Source organism: Stegostoma tigrinum, chromosome 23, assembly GCF_030684315.1.
Source record: "Stegostoma tigrinum isolate sSteTig4 chromosome 23, sSteTig4.hap1, whole genome shotgun sequence".
Classification (NCBI taxonomy): Eukaryota; Metazoa; Chordata; class Chondrichthyes; order Orectolobiformes; family Stegostomatidae; genus Stegostoma; species Stegostoma tigrinum.
Genome location: NC_081376.1, coordinates 8,901,692 through 8,922,300, shown reverse-complemented (window position 1 = coordinate 8,922,300; position 20,609 = coordinate 8,901,692). Strand labels below are relative to the sequence as shown.

The 20,609-nt window shown below is 44.9% G+C and overlaps 1 protein-coding gene and 1 pseudogene across 1 annotated transcript in view; both read right to left on the bottom strand.

The window, feature by feature from the left end:
• Nucleotides 1-20,609, bottom strand: part of LOC125462604 (heparan sulfate glucosamine 3-O-sulfotransferase 3A1-like) — a 189,059-nt gene that overhangs the window by 4,391 nt on the left and 164,059 nt on the right. The gene's annotated exons all lie outside the window — the stretch shown is intronic.
• Nucleotides 19,180-19,298, bottom strand: LOC125462607 (5S ribosomal RNA; annotated as a pseudogene).

Sequence of the window (20,609 nt, the reverse complement as noted above, 5' to 3'; positions counted from 1 at the left end):
GGCCTGTGGAATTCATTGCCACGGAGCACAGTGGAGGCCGGGACATTAGATGTCTTCAAGGCGGAGATTGATAAATTCTTGATCTCACAAGGAGTTAAGGACTATGGGGAGAGTGCAGGGAAGTGGAGTTGAAATGCCCATCAGTGGGGGTGGGGAGGGTGCTGGTGCTGAGGAAAGGCTAGGTGGGATGGTGATAGGTGAATGCAGGTAGAGTTCTTATAATTGGTAAGTGGGATGGGTGGAGTGGATGGGTGGGTGAGTAGGAAGATGGACAGATTGTGTTAGGTCAGGGAGGCACGACAGAGGAATGGGGAGGGCTGGACATGGGTTGAGGTGGGGGCTGGAGGGAGTTTGAAGCTGGTGAAGTCAATATTGAGGCCATTGGGCTGTAAGCTCCTATGGTGAAATATCAGGTGCCGTTCCTCCAGTTTACATTTGGCTTCACTTTGACAGTGGAGGTGGCCAAGGATGGATATGTCGTCAGGGGAGTGAGAGGGGGAATTAAAGTGGATGGCAACCGGAAGGTCGTGTTGGTTGTTGCATGCAGAGTGCAGATGCTCTGCGAGCTCGACCCTGAATCTGCATTTGGTCTCCTTGATATATAGGAGACCACATCCGAAGCAATGGATACAATTGGTCAGGTTGGATGAAGTTTAGGTGAATCTCTGCCAGATCTGGAAGGATTGTTTGGGGCCTTGGACGGCGGGGAGAGGGAAGGTGTAGGGGCAGGTGTTGCACCACTTTGGGTTGTAAGGAAAGGTACCAGGTGTGGCGGAGAAACTGGTGGGGAGTGTAGAGCTGTCGAGGGAGTTGTGGAATGAATGGGCCTTGCGTTCCAATACCTTCTACCCCACCCTCTCTATCAGGATCTATCAAGAAACAAGAACTTAGTAATTTCTTGTTTGCTGATCCCAAGTATATTTTTAATGACTGGTGAGAGGACACCATGAAATCTTCAAACCACTGAACAGCAGTGTCATGAAGGGTCACCCTTCCAATCTTCCCTCCCCTTCAGGATGATGTGTCCTTGTGGATTTGAGTGCAGTTAGGGATTCAGCAGCTTGGAGAAGATGAGCACTTCATATTCTGTCAGAATGCGTTTTGGTATTCCAATGTGGAAAAGGCATATAAATCCCTATTTCAAAGTGTCATTGCTTGCACACAGCGATTGCTGACATTTTCCGCAACAGAGATGGAATTGAACTCGCTTCCTATCTGGCACAATGTTTCAAGGCACCTAATCATTTCCATTCCCCTGACTCTAGTCACTCCCTCCAAGTGAATCAGGAAACCCAGCAGCGCGCACACACACACATGGACGTACACACACACACACACACACACACACACACACACACACTTCCCTTCTTCCAGGGGGTCTTACAATTGCAAATTTCAAAAGCGAAAGTTTTTATCTTTTTGGCACAGTGCTCATGTGTTCGTGGAAAATTACCTTTCAATTTGAAGCAACGAAGTGGTTAATACTGACCTCGGGTTGTAAACTACGTCAGTTCTTTATTAACCATTGACATTAAGCTACTACCTCACCAGGGAGGTGGAATAGCATGGACTGGTGTTTACCACAGATGCTTAAGACTTTCCAAAGGCCACGTTGTCGTTTTCCTGATGTAGGCGGGAGCTGGTCAGGAGCTGTGAAAGTGTATTTCGGGGAGAAACTGCATTTCTGTGGGAGCCGTGATGAGAATCTCCTGCTGGAAATGTGAAGTGGGAACACCAGTGGCCAGCAGTCCGGAGCAGGGACAGTGCAGATTGTATCAATAGCCAGAGGTCTGACTATGTGGAGGGGCCCCCCTGTGCTGGTCTACTGTGGAGGGCCCTGAGAAACACTGCGCTGTTTGTCTTTTTAACTTTGCTTCTTGTTTTTCTGACCTATGGTTATACTATATATAGCTGTAATGTAACTTTTTTTCTTCGTTTCTCTATTCTGTAACTAAGGATAATACCTAGGTAATAAAATCTGAGGCTGGATGAACACAGCAGGGCCAGCAGCATCTCAGGAGCACAAAAGCTGACGTTTCAGGCCTAGACCCTTCATCAGAGAGGGGGATGGAGTGAGGGTTCTGGAATAAATAGGGAGAGAGGGGAAGGTGGACCAAAGATGGAGAGAAAAGAAGATAGGTGGAGAGGAAGGTATAGGTGGGGAGGTAAGGAGGGGTAGGTCAGTCCAGGGAAGTCGGACAGGTCAAGGAGGTGGGATGAGGTTAGTAGGTAGGAGATGGAGGTGCGGCTTGGGGTGGGAGGAAGGGATGGGTGAGAGGAAGAACAGGTTAGGGAGGCAGAGACAGGCTGGACTGGTTTTGGGATGCAGTGGGTGGAGGGGAAGAGCTGGGCTGGTTGTGTGGTGCAGTGGGGGGAAGGGACGAACTGGGCTGGTTTTGGGAACCCTCACCCCATCCCCCCCTCTGATGAAGGGTCTAGGCCTGAAACGTCAGCTTTTGTGCTCCTGAGATGCTGCTGGGCCTGCTGTGTTCATCCAGCCTCACATCTTATTATCTTGGATTCTGCAGCATCTGCAGTTCCCATTATCAATAATACCTAGGTACCTTTGTATCAACGTGGCAACTGAGAAACATTTCATTTGAGTACGTGTGACAATAAAACTAATTCTAATTCTAACATAACAAATAAAAAGGTGATGGCAAATAAATTGATGACCAACCCTCACAAAGTCAGATCACATCATCCACATACTAGGGTAAGCTTGGCGAAAGATTCCAATTTTTCCCAATGTTCCATAATCTTTCGGATGGAACAAGATTTCCTGCATCATTTCTAACATGTTCTGGAAAATGTGGAATGGACCACTGGGATTGGACAGACACAAGCATCTAGCGCCTGCCAGCAATGACAAAACACGAGGAAGCCATCCACACAAACTACTAAAGACTACTGGTTTCCATGACGAAGTGTCAACGAGGACAATCTTCCCAAGGTCAATCCCATGAAAGGACAAGCTGCCAAAGGAAACACTCATGGCCCCATCAGCTGAAACCTCCAAGATCTGGCTTCAGATTAATTTCCATTTACAATGTTGCTTATTCTCAGGACGACCATCTCAGCAGATCATGCCTGGTTTAGCCAGCGTCACTCAGAAATTTCAACAGCATTTGGGATATTAGTCCCCCCATGCTGACATAACCCAAACAGATAGAAGAACGTGGCAGATTGTCAGCTATTTTTGACAGACAAAATGTTCATTGTACTCGGTTGAGTTGAAGCATTGAGTTCTTTTGCCAACCTGCTAAATCGCAGGTCTCGAACGCTGGCCGTGTTTAAAAATGTAGAAGATTTCAGTGCACATTTGATACCTTCGTGAACCAGAGGCCAGCAACGCCTTGAGTGATACTCCCCACCGAGTCAGTGACACTGGGGAGAACAGGGGAAGCAGGATAATTGGTCTCTTTCCTCAGGCTGTGAAGATGAGAATTAGCCAGGCTTCTCTCTCCTGCTGGACAGCGTGCGTGGATTATCGGGCAGAGATAGATCTAATACGGTTCACTAGTTAATATTCACTGCCTTAATGCACTGAGAATAAATACCACCTTGCTGAGGTGTGGGATGATTGCAACAAATCATGGGACTGTTTCTTTAGCAGAAGAAAGAATTGAAGCGTTTTTTGAAGGGTCCAGGCCCGAAACGTCAGCTTTTGTGCTCCTAAGATGCTGCTTGGCCTGCTGTGTTCATCCAGCTCCATACCTTGTTATCTTTGAATCATTCTATCAGGGAACGGAACCAACCTGCTCTGACTGCCTCATGTAGAGTAATCTCAGAACACAACCAACACTGTAACTGGATTTCAGCCTCCATTCAATTTATTTTATTGTTACATCCTGATTATTTTCCATTTTGCTTCAGTCCCACTCCTCCAATTCACTTTGATATCATCCACCTCAGCCACTGCTCTCTCCTTTAGCACCAGTACACCACCAGCAGCATTTTCCTGGCAGCCTAGACAGTCTGCAAGGATTCAAAGCTTCCCCTAAGCAGGCACAAAATATCCTCAAAATTACACCCGTACTTGTCAAGAAAACGGACTGCTTTATTTCACACGGTTGCATTACAAGGTGGTTTGATGCAATGGTCACTCCAAAGAAAGCAACACTGGAGAGAAACTCTTGCCAGTAGACATTCATGCTCCATCCAGGCCGAGGCAATGGCCTCGAAGTATTACCTGTTAATCCAGAGACCCAGATAACATTCTGGGGACCTGGGTTCAAATCCTGCCTCAGCAGATGGTGGAATTTGAATCCAATGAAACATCCCGAATTAAGACTCTAATGATGACTTTGAATCCATTGTCGATCATTGGGGGAAAAGACCATCTGGTTCACTAATGTCCTTTAGGGAAGGAAACTTCCATCCTTACCTGGTCTGGCCTACATGTGACTCCAGACCCACAGCAATGTGGTTGACTCTGGGCAATTAGGGATGGGTAATAAATGCTGCGTAGCCAGTGATGCCCTCATCTGGTTAATTACTAAAAGGGAAAGAAATTCTTACTGTCGCTTACGAAGGTGATATTAACAGGAGTGCCCCGTACTTAATTTCCATTGAAAAACAGCCTCATCGCAAATATTTATGGATCCCAATTAACTTCCAGTGAGAAGGTATGGAAACAGCAAGACAAGTCTTCACAGTTATTGAGTAATACATGATTCTGTGGGCTACACGTTACATTTTTCAGTCAGAAAATCATTAGATGGATACTTTCACTTGTAGCTCATTTTTCTGCTGCAATATGTGCTCCTTCCATCCTCTTGCCTATAAAGCTCTCCTCACAGAATACCAACTCTCCCTGGCCTAACGCTTCAGAAATCTTTGCTCTGTACTTCCATACTGTGGTTTAGCTTGGTAAATCACAGAATTGTCACAATCAGTTACTTTGCTGACAGCATCTGATACAAGAAGGAGCGTGGACTCTGGAAGTTTTCAGCCAGGAAGATTTCATTTGGACTGTCTCTATAAATCCTGCTCAATGTCATCATGCTGGCCCATAAAAAATAAAGGTTAATGGATAACTCCATCTCCCGGAGGCATTTTACATTCTGTTTCATGTACTATAGTTCCAATACATCACATTCAGAGATGTTTTCTGTTATAGTTAGGAACAGTATTTTATCTGCTTATTGCGCATGAAGAGGAAAATGAAGTCATTTTTTTAAAAAAAAACTTGTCTTTTACAATAGGCAGTTTTTGTTCCGCTACTGGGAATCGACCTTCCTGTGTCTCGTTAAGGGTGAGCTGGTACACCGCTTCAATTCTCTCAATGAGCTCATATTTAATAACCTCACGTTTCAGAGCTCAACCTATAACCCAGGAAGGAGCCTGATCCCCAAATCCAAAAGCTTTCAGAATCTTACCCTCTTTTTCTTCCAATTATTCCACACTATTTGCTTCCCGGCACTGGCCACTTCACACATTCACTGTGGCGAGTGCCTGTGCTCCTTCTCACTGCTAAGCTTGATCTCTTTGTTATACTTACTGCTGTCGCACAATAAGACACTTTTTGATCCACGAATAATGTGTCTTGTGTAGTCACTCTACAGTGACAGTGTGTCCTCTGCCAGTAATAGCTACAAGGCTAAGATTCCTGACCAGGAGGGAAGTCAACGTTTGAGGGAAAAGCCAGGAGAGTTGATGCGAGGAGAGTCAGATCAGACATGGTGCTATTGAATGGCAGATCAGGCTCAAGGGGCTGCTTGGCCTACTCCTGTTCCTATTTCTTATGGTCATCGAATTTGCACAAGCTCTATGATATGTATTAGCATTCAATGTATGTCAGCAGTGCAGAGTCTTGAATGATATCTCTCCAGTCTACCCTGCTTACCTAGACAATCTGACACTCTTAAACCTCTCCTTATGAATCAAACTCCATTAATGAAATGTGTGCTTAGCTGTTCCTTTTCCATACTGCCTCAGTAACCTCCTCAGCCAGTGATATAGGGAGAATGGCGTGGAGAATGGAGTGGATCAGCCATGGTCACACTGAACAGCAGAGAAGACTTGAAGGTCCTACTCCTGCTCCTTGCTTCTATATAAAGCTTTGGTACAGTGTGGTGGCAAGATCTATGTGGTATTTCCCCCTATGGTCACTCCTGGCTCCTTGTGGCATTTGCCATCTTTACCAGTGTGTGGTACTGGGTAAGAGTTGTTTGCGATAACTCGCTACCACCAATCATCCTTTATGAATCATTGAATACCTACAGTGTGGAAACAGGCCCTTCGGCCCAACAAGTCCACACGGACCGTTGGAGCATCCCACCCAGACCCATCCCCCTATAACCCACCTAATCTACAGACCCCTGAACACTACAGGGCAATTTAGTTTAGCCAATCCACCTAATCTGCACATTTTTGGACTGTGAGAGGAAACAGGAGCTCCCAGAGGGAACCCATGCAGACACAGGGAGAATGTGCAAACTCTGCACAGACTGTCGCCCAAGGGTGGAATTGAACCTGGGTCCCTGGTGCTGTGAGGCTGCAGTGCTAACCACTGAGCCACCGTGCCTTATCTTTGCTTTGTCTTGGGTCTATGCAATGATTAGTGGCAGAGGATACACTGTAGCTATAGGGTAGCTACACAAGAGACATTTCTCTTCGATAACAAGGAAGTTTAATATATCATAGCATCAAGTACTACAATGCATAGTTAGGCACAATCAGTAAAACCTCAGAGAGACAGCACATATGCACTGGCTCCCTCCAAAAGCTCAAATAGAACTCCATGACTCCATTTCGATTGTGTGCAGCATCAGTAGGTAATAACCACTAACCTTTTAGGATCACACCTTATACAACAAATCGTACACAGTTTATGCCACACCAGTGCTAGGTACATGTCATCATGTTGTGGAATTTGCACTGTATTCTCTAGTTATACAAACCAAGAACCCCTGTTTAGCTTTCTTTACCAGACTGATGCTCTTTTATATTGGTAAACTGTCTGTAAATAATAGCTTTCCTGAATGTTTTGCCAAGATTATTTTACGTTCACTGTTTACTTCATTTTTCCCTGCTCAATACGTTGCATTGGTCTAAGGTTTACACACCATTTTTATGCAGATGAGACTCTCAACTCAAAATATTCAAAGCATCAGCATCAGTTCACTACAGCTCCTTCATTGAGTCAGAGGGATGGCCTTAACTTTAAAAACTTGAACACATTGTAGTCTTGGCTATCACCTGGGTGTTGGAACTGGGGCTTGTTGGAGGAGGCAACAAAAGGAGATCCCATTTGTCCTTTGCAATGGCACTATTTGAACAACAAGGGTTCACTGTAGCCCATCTTATTTCACAACATAAATTACAAATTATCTGCTTGCTCTCACAGTTTATCCGATTGCTGTATCTGGGATCTTGCTGTGCACAGAATGGCTGTTTCAATTCCTGGCAACAGCGACTACACATCTAAAGTGCTTGTTGGATACTGCTTTGCAGGTTTTAGGGATTGTGAAGATGCAGTACAAATCACTTGTACATTGCTTAACCTGTACATACACGTTAGAATCCACACTCCTGCTAACACACACACACCCAATTTAGACTGTCTATTTCTAAACTGATTTCCAAACTACTTTACAAACTGCCAGCAGCTTAAATCACTATCCCTGTAGATGATCTGCCCCTTGCCACACCATGCACAGTTAGTCAGACCATATCATGTGCATGGCTCCCATTTCCAAGCCTTTCTTAGCTTGTAGATAAATTGCATGACTGGGAGTGGGTCAGTGTCAGAAATCTTGTTGAAATCTAGCAAATGCTCACAAAATGTTCACTCAAGTCATTGCTGTCCGTGCTAATTTTCTGATGCATAAATGCTTGGCCAAGTGAATGGATGGGACCATAACTCAGTGTCCACCCAAAGCCACTTGACACAGTTGCCAGAAGGAGCATTCAATTCTTCTTTCCCTATTCGATGGCAGTTCCTCAGATACTGCAACAGCCCGAGTCCAAATGCAGCAGGACCTGGACAGTATCCACAATTATGCTGACAAATGTCAAGTAGCATTTGTGTCAGACAAATACCAGGCATTGACCATCTCCAACAACAGAGAATCCAACTATCACACCGTGGCATTTGATGGTGTTACCATCACTGAATCCCCCACTATCACCATCCTGGGTGTTACCATTGGCAAGAAACTGAACTGGCAGCTACAAGAGCAGGTCAGCCTGTTAACCAGCTGCAAGGCACAAAGGAGTGTGATGGAATACTGTCCACTTGCCTGGATGGGTGCAGTTCCCATAACATTCAAGAAGCTTGGCATATCCGGGCCAATGTAGCCCACTTGATTAGCAGCACATCCGCCACTTCCTTTACAACCAACACAGTGGCAGCAGTGTGTACTATCTACAAGGCACACTGCAGTAATTCATCAAGGCAGCTTCTTTGAAACCCACAGCCTCTACCATCCAGAGGGGTGAGGGATACAGAACACCAACACCTCCATGCTCACCTTCAAGTCACACACCATTCTCACTTGGAACTACATTACCTCTCACCTTCAAGTCACACACCATCCTCACTTGGAACTACATTACCTCTCACCTTCAAGTCACACACCATCCTCACTTGGAACTACATTACCTACTTCATTGTTGCCTGAAGTGTACACACACACACACACACACACACACACACACACACACACACCCCACACAAACGCAAACACATATATACACAAACACATATACTCACAAACACATATATACACACACAGACACACACACACACTCTCACACGAACATGTACATACACTCTCACACATGTACACATACACACACTATCACACACATACACGTACACACACACGTACACATACATACACACATACACATACATACACACGTACACACATACATGTACACACACACACATACACACGTACAGACACACACACATATGTACACACGTAAACCTGCCAGGATCGAAAATAGACGTTAGTTTGGTCAGTAACAGGCACATCCCTCTAAAAGACAACTGAAAATAATCGGCGCCAAATTTACTTTCCACAAAGGGAACACAGGCCTTCACTCTACAGATGAGGACTACAGTTCACTAACACCATGCATTACTCACCCTGGCGCTTATTTTAATCTATCATCCACGATAATAGCAACCATACAAATGCAACTAACAGCTGCTGATGGTGGTGGAAACACTACCACATGAAATGATTGGATCCATTGGCTAGGATGCATTTAAAGGAATGCGAAAAGAGAGAGAGAAAAAAAAGAACAGGAAGGCACACTGAGAGAATTAGATGAAGCTGAGTCTAAGAAGAGTCAGATGGAGCGCATGCACTCGTAAGGACTGGGTGGGCCAAATAGCCTGTTTGTGCTACACAGTAGTACGTCGACAGTGGGTGCTGTGTGCAAAAGAGCTGAGCAATCAATGTGACTGCCAGAATCATCCTGTTTTGAGCTAATGCCAATGTGAGCAGCCCCTCAAGAAAGGCCCTGTGTGTGAAGTATTCTTTGACCAATTGCCTGAAATGAATAATGTCTATCCATGCTCTATGCTGAGCTGCAGTATAGTGAAACATGAAGGCATCCCACTGGGACTGGAAAAAACATTCCCAGCAACAAAAGAATCCATAACAATCTTAATGATAAAAGGTCCTGGTTGGTGACTATTAATTAGGTAGTTTCCACCCCAATCTCTCTGCTTCAATTCACTCCCTTGTTACTTATCTTGGCAGCAACCACCAACATAATCTGGAAATAACAAATTGTGTCGCTTGCCCTGCAGTTTAAACCAAAAGAAAGGTTGAAAGTGCCGAAGGCAGCCCAAAAAAAAAACGAACGCAACAGGCATTTTGATGGAACCCAAGGGCCTTGTAAAATATGTAGTTAAATGGTACATTGTCTGTTTGTGATGTAGCTTCAAAGGCTCCTCAGCTATTTCCAAAACATAGCAGCGCACACAGCAGCAAGATCTCGGACACACTGAGAAATTAAAAAGGTAGGGAGAGTCTGAAGATGAAAGAGGCTAAATATCCAAGCCTCAGATCAAAGTCACCTTGAGGCTAAAATGGGGGATGTCCGTATGATTCTATTTTGTTACGCAGAACACACACCGCTCAATCTGTCATGGGTTCATAAGACAAGAAATTGGAACTGGAGTAGGCCATTCTACCCCTTGAGCTTGCTCCGCCAATCTAACATTCCACATATCCACTTTCCTGCATTTCCCCATAACCCTTGATTCCCTGACTGATCAAGAATTTATCTCATCATCATCGGTGATCCCTTACAGATGAGGATGGCTCTCAGGGTGAGTCTGTAGTTGGCTGTACAAACCGATGCAATTATCGCAGGCTCTGTCGCACTTGGGGCAGAGGGTGGTCATGGCAAGGGGGTGGGTGGGGCTTTGGTGTGGCCGCTTTTCGCTCTTTTCCCCCGGCTTCCACTATTTTCCCGATGGTAAGCCTCGAGGTGCTCAACGCCTTCCCGGATGCTCCTCCTCCTCATTGGGTGGCCTTAGGCCAGTGATTCCCAGGTATCCGTGGAATGCCGCACTTCACTAGTGAGGCCTTGAGGGTACCACTGAAGAACTTCCTCTGTCCACCTGGGGCTTCCCTGGCATTTCAGAGCTGGGAGTGGAGCACCTGTTTGGGGACTCTCGTGCCGGTCAAGCCCAGCTCATTGTAGCCGATCAAGGTGGTCCGTGCCTCAGCGCTGGCCTGGGTTGAGGATGTTGGTGTTCGTACAACTTCCCTCCCAGTGAATTCGCAGGGTCTTGCACAGGCAGTGTTGCTTGTACGGCTCCAGCACCTTGAGGTGTCTGCTTTAGACAGTCCACGACTCAGAACCATACAGGAGACTAAGCATTTATCTATCTCAGCCTTAAATATACACAAGGGGTCTATCCCCAATGCTCTCTGTAGTAAGGAGCTCCAAAGACTCTCAACCCTCTGAAAGAAGAAATATCCCCTCATCTCCGTCTTAAATAGGCATGTCTTTATTCTGAGATTATGCCCTCTGGTCCGAGACTCTCCCATGAGGGGAAACATTGCGGCATCATTTACCCTGTCAAGCTCCTAAACAATTTAATGTTGTGCCTCATCCCATTCATCCCACCTCTGATCACCTCTCGTGTTCTGGATATTTTATCTTCCCTGCCCCTTCTATTCTCTTCTCTCTCAGCGTCATCAATACCTCATCAACTGAAAGGACACCAATCATTCTCTTCCCATTTCTTCCTTCCATCAACTAGTGCTTTGGTGCATTTGCCAGATTTTTGGAACAGAACAGGGTCAGGGAGGGGGGAATGTCTAACAATTGCCATCCATCTCTCACCCATCACAAGTTAGCATGACCAACCCTCCAGAACTGGCCTGGGGCCTCAATGTTGAGGACACTTCTGTGCAATCCTGAAGGAAAATCAGGCATATTTAAGGACAAAAAGAAGTTCAATTATTTCCTTTGAGGAGTTTGTTTCTTAACCGGTTATAAAAATACTGCAAATGGAGGAAGAAAAAGTTGCTTGGCTGACAGACAAGCATCATCCAATTGGGTCATGGGTACTTTTCGCTTTCCTGGTGGTGTAGGAAAACAGTGGGCCACAAGGAGGGATATGTTGGTTATCCAATGGCTGCAGCTCTGGCCAAGTCACACGATGAACCCTCCAAGGAAGTTAGAATCACAGTCGGCAACTTTGCTGCCATTTGGCTGCATTTATGTGGTTATGCTCCCAGTGTTAATGGAACCAGCAGCTGAAAGGGAGTTTACAGAGTGAATTGGCAACTGAAAACAAGGGGATCGTTGGAAAATAATGATCACACAATAATTAGTCTCAGTATAATAACTAAGGTCCATAAGGTTCTTATAAGACAAACACTACATTGGACAAATAGGCAGGAAGCTAGCCACCAGGATACATGAACATCAACTAGCCACAAAACGACATGACCCACTATCACTCGTATCCTTACATACAGATAAGGAAGGACACCACTTTGATTGGGACAACACATCCATCCTAGGACAAGCCAAGCAAAGACAGACACAAGAATTCCTAGAAGCATGGCATTCCAACCGGAACTCCATCAACAAACACATTGATTTGGAGCCCATCTACCACCCGCTGAGAAAAAGAACAGGAAATGACATCACCAATGCAGGACATGACATCACCAACCCAAGGAAACCTAAACAGATAAATAGAAAGCGGGACATAACACCAGCGCTTCACCGGAGGCTCACTGATGATGTTACCTAGAATGGTGACGAAACGTCTGAAAAATAACCTTCCAGCTCAGCGAGCAAACTTATATCCAGAACCTCAACCTGAGCTCCAAATCTTCTCAAAACTCACTAGCCTGTAAGGGTGGTAGAGGCAGAGACTCTCATAACATTGAAGAAGTGTTTAGATGTGTATTTATATGCCAAGGCATATACGGCTATGGAGGAAATGCTGGAAAATGGGATCAGAATAGGTGGTTGTTTTTTGTTGACCAGTATGGATGTGATGGGCAAAAGGGACTTTTTCTGCGCTGTAGAGCTTTGATACTGTAAAAATAATGATAGCCTTGAGGACTCAACTGGGATAAATCAATTACAGATAGAAAGATTTTTACACCCCAGATTAGAGGGAACAGAATAAAAACCAAAAGAACTGCAGATGCTGTAAATCAAGAACAAAAACAAAGTCCTCAGAACTGGACCCGAAACGTTAACTTTGTTTTTTCCTTCACAGATGCAGCCAGACCTGCTGAGCTTTTCCAGCAACTTTGTTTTTGTTGTTGTTGTTGTAGAGGGAACAGAAAGTTGGCAAAAGGGACTGCAGGAGCACCAAACATGTCAGCACATTGAAACATAAAAACTAGGAGCAATAGCAGGCCATTCAGCCCTCAAAGCCTGCTTCACCATTCAATAAGATCATGGCTGATCCTCTATGTCAATGCCATCACCTCAACTTCTCCCCATACACCTTGATGTCCTTAAAATATAAAAATGCATCCATCCCTTTCTTGAATATATTCATGATGTGGAGGTGCTGGCGTTGGGCTGGAGTGGACAGAGCCAGAAGTCACATGACACCAGGTTACGGTCCAACAGGCTGATTCAAAATCAGAAGCTTTCATAGCACTGCTCCTTTGTCAGGTGAAGTGGAAGGAAGCGCACAGGGACAGCATATGTAGACAGGGAGACAATGGCAAGGCAATACCAGGTAATGAAGAGTGTGACAGATAAGTACAAATAGTGTGAGCAGAGTGTAACAGATTAATACAAACAATGTGAATAAAGTGTCAATAGCTTGAATAACAAGTGCAGGGATGGCCTAAGAACCGATTAATTAAGGCAGAGAGATTATTACAAATAATCAAAAGTAAGATGGCATGAGAGACAAACCAAGTGGCTGGAACTGCATGAGTTGGTATCAGAGTCGAGGAACTAACAAAAGTAACAAACTAATTAAGGCAGAGAAATAAACACAAATAATCAAGGTACGGTGGCAAAACAGGACAGTTAGGAAGATTTTACAAACACAGAACAGTACAGTGGGATTACATGTAGCACAACATATACTAGTCCCACTTCCCAGCACTTCCCTAGCCATGAATGTTATGATATTTTAAGTGCTCACCTACATAAAGGTTTCCTACCTCAACCATACTCCCAGGCACTGCATTTCAGAACGCCACCCATCTGAGTGAAAAGGTTTTTCCTCAAATCCCCTCTTATCTTTCACCCAAAAATGATGCCTCCTTGTTACTGACCCTGCAACTGAGGGGAACAGTCACTTTCTATCCACCCTGTACATACGCCTCACAATCTTATACACCTCTATCATGTTTCCCTCAGCCTTCTCTGCTTGAAAGAAAACAACCCAAAGCTTTATAGAGTCTCTCTTCATCGTTAAACTGCCCCATCCCAGGGAACACCCTGGTGAGTCTCTTTATATGCCTCAATGCTATCACATCCTTCCTATAGTGCAATGACTATAATTGCACACAATACTCTAGTTAAAGGCTAAAATCCTGACAGCTCCAACACACCCTCCCTGCTCTTATAATCTATGCTATAGAGGATAAAGGCGTGTCCCGTACACCTTTGTACCCATCCCATTAATCTGTCCTGCCACCTTCAAGGATCTGCGGACCAACATCCTAAGATCCTTCTGAGCTTCCTAGTGTCCTGCCATTCTTTGAGTACTCTCTTGTCTTGTTGCATCTTCTAAAGTGCTCCACTTCACACTTATCTGGGTTCAATGACATCAGCCATTGATCTGCCTATCAGACCAATGGGTTTGTATTTTCCTATAACCCAAGAACTTCTTCCTCACTATCAAACACCTGGCCAACTTTTGTGTCATCCACGAGCTTACTATCATGCTCACATTAAATCTGGCTGAATCCATTGGTTCAGCTGATTGGGCTTGTTCGCTGAGCACTGGGTCAAATCACCAGTTCAGAACAATTGGGTGGCGGGACATTGTGTGCTGTTACAGTATAAACGTCAGGCTTTTTTTTGGAATAGTGACTCAACGGTGTCCTTCTCCAACCCATCCCTGATCTAGCCAGACTCCATGATGAAAAGGTTTTTCCAGGGTTCAGAAGAAATCTTTGTTCACCTCTTTACATAATTATGAATCATTCCTGGTACATAGTGACCAAAAGTGGCATAAAGTGGGTTAAAGAAATGGAGAAGACACACAATAATGCAAGCATTTTACTGGGTTTCAGACACCACAGTGCCCAAGGAATAAGAGTTGTGCGCAGTGTGGTACGTTTCTGCTTCAATTCACTCTCCACCCAACTGAACAGATGTGGGGCAAAGGAAAATCAGCCATTTGTACGTTTTCCTGCGAGAATTATTTATGCTGTGAAGGCAGACAGTTAGAGTGAAATCAGGAGAGGGAGTCAATGTGGTGGACACATAGGGGAAACGACAGTGGTATTCTTGCTGGACCGTTAACCCAGAGATGTAGTTGGGACCTGGATTTGAATCCTACCACGGCAGATGGGGGAATGTGAATTCAATGAAAATTTGCAATTAAGAGTCTAATGATGACCATAAACCCACTGTTGATTGTTGGTAAAATACATCTGGTTCACCAATGTCCTTTAGGGAAGGAAACTGCCATCCTACCTGGTCTGGCCCACACATGACTCCAGACCCAGAGCAATGTGATCGATTCTTAGCTGACCTATGGACTATTAGGGATGGGCAATAAATGTTGGCCTGGCCAGTGATGCCCTCATCCCATGAATGTATAAAGAAAAGCGATAAGCCATAAGAAGAAGTAATCAGACAGGAGTTGGGAAGTACAGATTTAGAGCAATTGCTCCACAGAAAGGGCACAGCAGACATGTGGAGGCTGTTTAAGGAGCAGTTGTTGCGAGTGATGTATAAATTTGTTCCTCTGAGACAGGTAAGAAGGGGTAAGATTAAGGAGCCTTGGATGACGGGTACAGAGGTGCTTCTTGTCAAAAAGAAAAAGGCAGCGTACGTACGGTGGAGGAAGCAAGGGTCTAGCACAGCTTTAGAGGATTACAGGTTTGCTCGGAAGGAGCTCAGAAGTGGACTGAGAAGGGCCAGGAGGGGGCACGAAAAAGGCTCGGCAGGAAGGATTAGGGAGAACCCGCAGGCATTTTACTTATACGTGAGGAATAAGAGAATGATCAGGGAGAAGGTAGGGCCGATCAGCGATAGCATAGGGAACTTGTGCGTGGAGTCTAAGCAGATAGGGGAAGCCCTAAATGAGTTTTTTGCTTCAGTTTTCACGAAGGAAAGGGACCTCGTTGTGAATGAGAACTTTGAGGAGCAGGAAAACAGGCTGGAACAGATCAAGATTGAGGAAGTTGATGTGCTGGAAATTTTGGCAAACATTAAGATTGATAAGTCCCCAGGGCCAGAAGAGATTTATCCTAGGTTGCTCTGGGAAGCGAGAAAAGAGGTTGCTAAGCCGCTGGAGAAGATCTTTGCTTCCTCATTCTCCACGGGATTCGTACCAGAAGATTGGAGGGAGGCAAATGTTGTTCCTCTTTTCAAGAAAGGGAATAGGGAAATCCCTGGAAATTACAGACCAGTCAGTCTTATGTCTGTAGTCAGCAAGGTTTTGGGAAGAATTCTGAGGGATAGGATTTATGACTATTTGGAAAAGCATAGCATGATTAAAGGGAGTCAGCATGGCTTTGTGAAGGGCAGGTCATGCCTTACAAATCTTATTGAGATCTTTGAGGAAGTCATGAGACAGGTTGACGAGGGTCGAGCAGTGGATGTGGTGTACATGGACTTCAGCAAGGCATTTGATAAGGTTCCCCACAGCAGGCTCATTCATAAAGTCAGGAGCTATGGGATACAGGGTGATTTGGCTGTCTGGATTCAGAATTGGTTGGCTGACAGGAGGCAGAGAGTGGTTGTAGATGGTAAGTATTCTGCCTGGAGGTCAATGCTGAGTGATGTCCCGCAGGCCTCTGCTCTTTGTAGTTTTTATAAATGACTTGGATGAGGAGGTTGAGGGGTGGGTTAGTATGTTTGCAGATGACACAAAGGCTGGAGGTGCCGTTGATAGTATCAAGGGCTATTGCAGGCTTCAGCGAGACATTGACAGAATGCAGAGCTGGGCTGAGAAATGGCAGATGGAGTTCAACTTGGATAAATGTGAAGTGATGCATTTTGGAAGGTCGAACTTAAATGTTGAATATAGGATTAAAGGCAGGATTATTGGCAGTGTGGAGGAACAGCGGGATCTTGGTGTTCAAGTGCATAGCTCCCTCAAAGTTGCCACCCAGGTGGATAAGGTTGTTAAGAAAGCATATGGTGTTTTGGCTTTCATTAACAGGGGGATCGAGTTTAAGAGCCGCGAGGTTATGTTGCAGCTCTACAAAACCCTGGTGAGACCACACTTGGAATATTGTGTCCAGTTCTGGTTGCCCTATTATAGGAAAGATGTGGAGGCTTTGGAGAGGGTGCAAAGGAGGTTTACCAGGATGCTGCCTGGACTGGAGGGCTTGTCTTATGAGGAGAGGTTGACTGAGCTCGGACTTTTCTCTCTGGAGAGAAGGAGGAAGAGAGGTGACCTGATCGAGGTGTACAAGGTAATGAGAGTCATGGATAGAGTCGATAGCCAGAGACTTTTCCCCAGGACAGGATTGACTGCCACGAGGGGTCGTAGTTTTAAGGTGTTAGGAGGAAGGTATAGAGGAGACGTCAGAAGGACGTTCTTCACCCAGAGAGTTGTGAGCGCATGGAATAGTTTACCAGTGGTAGTCGTGGAAGCGGAGTCATTAGTGACATTTAAGCGACTGCTGGACATGCACATGGACAGCAGTGAATTGAGGGGAATGTAGGTTAGGTTATTTTATTTTTGGATTCGGACTATTCCACGGCACAACATCGTGGGCCGAAGGGCCTATATTATGCTGTACTTTTCTATGTTCTATGTTCTAAGAGAATGATTTCCAATTTTACAAATCCAGACTCACCTGTGTATGTGTATTGGGCTACATTGACAAACAAATAAAAAATCTAGATTCAAATGTGCCAATTTGGGCAAAGCTGGCTTGGAATATTTCAAAAGATCAAAAACAAACCCCAGCACACCACTAAATGCAAACTCAAGAAATCAGCGGAAACACATTAACAGTAACTTAATGGCAATAACTACCCACAGTGCAGGATCTCTGTCTCTCCAATTGTTGAACCACTCCTCAAGACTAAGACTGTTGGGTTCAACACACAATGTTATGAATGTATTTTGTGCTGCATTATAGGAATTCACCTCCTCTGTCATGACCAGAGGTCAGATCTCTGGTGAGTTGTGTATTTTATAAAAACAATTAATTCCAAAATGTGCCATCTTAAAAGAGGGCTGGTACAGTCCAAAATGGTTACAGATATACATATAACTGCTGGAGAGAGAGAGAGAGAGAGAGAGAGAGAGAATGTCACACCCACAGATACAAAGGGAACTTTAAGTACAGGCCTTCAAAACACTGAAACAGGCCATTCAAAAATGACTGCCCTGTGATCTCTGGCAACTACGAAGGTAACAAGGAATTAGCAAACTTCTGCTCAACAGTAAGGCACCCCAACCCCCTGTGAATTAATGCCCCAAACTGTAGATACATTTCATGTATTTGTCTCTAAGGAATACACAAGGATTGGAGTTAAACAGCTAGTTTCAATTCTGCTGGAGAGTGCTAATGGGACTGCATGTTCTCACATGCATCAGCCTGGGTTCGGGTGTTAGCATGTTCTGAAGATCACTGTGAGAGAGCTATCCCCTCGTCTTCTCTCTATTCAGGCAAACAAAGATGTTTGCTCACTCAAGGTGCTACAAATCAGATAAAAGGAAGCAGGACAACTCTTTCTCACCAAATGCTGGAATTTAATCATGATCCAAAGGAATCAGAACTGTAGAATCTCAACATTCTGCAAAAATAAGGATCATGAAGGCAATAGTTTGGCTAATAACATCAAACGCCGGTAGCCTCCATGTTAGATTTGTGAACAAAAATAACGTCTGTCTTTTTTTAAAATTTGTATCTTTTTTATTCACCCCTTATTTCTAGTTGTAGTGATTACAACAAGGTCAGCCTGGTGGACCTCACAGAGTGTGAGTTCTGTGATTGGGCTGTTAACCTGGTCCAATCAGGGAGCCCTGGCTGACAAATATAAACAGGAGAATCAGACATCCTGCTCACTCGGAGAGCTGGCTTGGAGGGAGCCGATCAATACCAAGTACTATGCACATGTAAATAAACGGTGACTTGGTCTTGTTATATCAGCCTCTGTGGGGTTATTTCACCAGCAAAAAGCAAAATAATTTAAAAGTAGATGTTTTTAAAGTTAATATGGGAGATTAGAAGAAGCAAGCCAGGACAGACACAAGGGGTGGGGGGTATAGAATCCCAACAGCGTGGAAACAGGCCCCTCAGCCCAAAAAGTCCACACCAAATCTCAGAGCATCCAACCCAGGCCCGGCCCCTATAACCCCACTAATCAACACATCACTGAACATTACGGGCAATTTAGCATGACCAATCCACCCTAACCTGAATATCTTTGGATTGGGGGAGGAAACCAGAGCACCCAGTGGAAACCCATGCAGACACCACACAGACAATCCCCCAAGAGTGGAATCAAACCCAGGTCCCTGCACTGTGAGGAAGCAGTGTTAACCATTGTGCCACCATGCTGCCCCTAAGCCTACTGCACCTGGTATTCCCAGATGGTCTCCCATCCAAGCACTGACCAGGCCTGAGTCTGCTTAGCTTCTGAGGTCAGACAAGATCAGGCCTTTTCAGGCTAGTATGACCATAGGCTGGTGTTGAGGAGATAGGGTTTCACCAGTCAGCTGGACAGCTGGTCAAAGACCCTCATAGACACCTTAAGGGGAGGCTCTCACACCTTAACACCAATGTGGGACCAGGGGTGGCACCTGAAGGCCCTCATCTAGAATGAGCACTCTGAGGGTGGAGGTCCTGCCCGTAAGAGCTGCCAGCGAATCAGATGCTGGCATTCTCCCACTCAACAGCACCACCAAAGAGGCACAGGCTGTTGCTGGAATTACACCCAGGGTCATGTTGGTTCTCACATGGTGTGGTTCAAGGCCGGGGGGAGGATGGTAGGAGAGACGGGATAGCAGGCTTGTGGGTCACTGGGAGAGGTCAGGGGCATCAGCATATGGATGATGTTAGTGAACAAACCCCTCAGCGCCAATTACTTTTGATCGAATGAGCAGCCAACACTAGATTGGCAGGCTATCACTGCAGGTTGACCTGTCGAATGCACAAATGCCAATTAATCCAAGCAGCAGTAGGCTGGGGCCCTTAAATGCTCCTTAATTGACATTTAAGGACCTCAATTGGTAGTGGTCAGGGGTGGTCAACCAGGGTCGATCTTACCCTGAACTTAATTCCAGTGGAGCTGCTAAGAGAGCAGGGTTCAGGGGCATTACCAACCTGTGTAACAAGTCTATGTCTCTCCTCTAAAGCCAATGGGAGCACCATGATTCTGTCCAAGGGTCAGAAATCAATATCCCTCCACTGAATAGGTTAAAACAAATTCCACAGCGTAGCCCTAACATGTTCACTCAAGTTCCAAGATCGTTTAAAAGGTGTTAATTCAGTTGTGATAGTTACAAATTTATTGTAGAGATTTGAGAAAGTTGATGTCCAATAATAATAATTCATTAGCTGTTGCAATGTAGCATCACAAGAAAGTTGATGTCAAAAAAAAGTCTCCCAGTCTGTACAGACTGGGAAGACACAAATTCTAAAGGTTAAGATTGTGAAGTCTTTTTAAAATTATTGCATTATTTTTGTTTAAATTTATCAAATGATCCACCAAATAGTAGCAACAAAGATGATAGTGGCTATCGTTCTCTGTCACAGACCCAATTAAACTCTCACAGATGGGCTGTACATAGCAGGGAGTCCTTGCAAATCTCGACACAATGTAGCGAATAAATCCCCCCTAAAGGATGCTGTTAATTCCAAATATTTTGACCATTTCTGATTATTAATCTAAAATTGGCTGCAAGCTTTTCCCCCATTGGAATAAATGAGACAGCTGACTGGGAAATAGTGCTTTAACTGGAATGCTTTGATGGTAACTAAGGGAGACAACCAGAG